The sequence below is a fragment of the Pundamilia nyererei genome, unplaced genomic scaffold, assembly GCF_000239375.1.
Source record: "Pundamilia nyererei isolate P.nyererei 1_Seehausen unplaced genomic scaffold, PunNye1.0 scaffold00192, whole genome shotgun sequence".
In the NCBI taxonomy this organism is placed as follows: Eukaryota; Metazoa; Chordata; class Actinopteri; order Cichliformes; family Cichlidae; genus Pundamilia; species Pundamilia nyererei.
The window spans coordinates 178,730-180,312 of NW_005187593.1; positions in this window are offsets into that span (position 1 = coordinate 178,730).

The following is a 1,583-nucleotide window of genomic DNA, read 5'->3' on the forward strand; positions in this document are numbered from 1 at the left end:
CTTGGTTGTTGTGTCCTTGGGCAATACACTTCAGAGGGGCCGATGGCGCGATATGGCAGCCTCGCTTCTGTCAGTCTGCCCCAGCTGTGGCTACAACTGTAGCTGCCTCCACCAGTGTGTGAATGAATAGTGGAATTGTAATTTAAAGCGCTTTATAAATCCAATCTTTTATATATAATTTTTGACCTGCCAAATTGCATTTAATAGCTATTTTATATTTTCTTTTTAAAAAAACAGCAACATATAAGCAATTGCTTTTCCCTGAACCCTTTCTGTCTGAAATATAACAGGGTTATTTTTTATTTCGTTGTTTATTTTATTTATCTATTAGTATTTTTCATTGTTTTTGGAAAATACTGCTTGTTTTGCTATGATCAGACAGAAATAAAATTAATGAAATGAATTCACTAGAGAAAATGTCAAAAAGAGTTCCACAGACTCTGTCATATTGGATAAAAGGTCTCCTGAACTTTGATACCAAGTACCAAAAGTACCAAGTTTGAGATCAGGTTGAAATCACTTCTAACCATTCACTTTGTCGGATGAAACAGCGAGACTTGAGCGCCAGCTATCACGACTCAACCAGCCATTACTTGTTCAGTTAGTCTTTTACCCTAATACCCGGTTTCTGAGGTGGCCAGAAATCTAATTTCATGGAAGAATCTCTGTGTGAGCAGATTTTTTTGAAACTTTATAATGTCTTTATAATGTCTACAATACCAGAGTACAGACTAATAACAAAAGAAAATATCCCTCACAAATCCAGTATATATGTGTAAGACTTCTAGTTTTAAATACTCGTATCGAGACCTTTGAGCGGTGTTCTCGGTACCTCCAGCTCTTTGGCTGCAGATATGTCTTTCAAACAAAGCCCTCAGTTGATAAATGAGAAACTACAAAAGTGGCTTGTTTACTGATCGAGTTCAGTCAGCAGTGAGTCTGCTTCTCTGGACTGTGTCTGTCTGATTTCCAGGGAAATCCTTAGAAATGAATGCTGCTGTGTGAAACGCATAAATCAGTGCTGTACTAAACTTTAAAGAAAACAGAAGAAGCTAAATCCTGCTAAATCCAGTCAGGACGGTCAGGTTTGTGGGATGTCTCGTTTTCAGCAACAGAAACTGTCAGTCTGCAGTTCTAGAGCCAAAAATTGCCTCCATCAAAACTATATCACAACACGAGTCAGCATATTCACATACTTTTTACCATTTTAACATGCATGACATCACTGTGATTCAGTAACTGTACATTTTGACCTGTGCACAAGCACCAATTACTGCATCTCCTCAAATGAGGTTCTCCTAAAGTGAGTCAATCCCCAATCTCCTCCATAAAAACAGTTCAGTGGGTGAGTTTGATTGGCATGTGTCATGGGCAGCTGTAGCATAATGGTGGTGTTGGTGCTTGTTACTAAGCAACAATTATTATGTAGGTCTGTCTGCCTGTTGCAAACGTACAGTTTATGAATGAAGCTTGCTAACAAAGTTCGCAGGATTTAGCCAATAACTTAGCATTCCATGCTCTCCACCTTGAGTTCAAAATATTTACACTGGAACTAATAAAGTGCTAGTTTCAAATTCAATGAG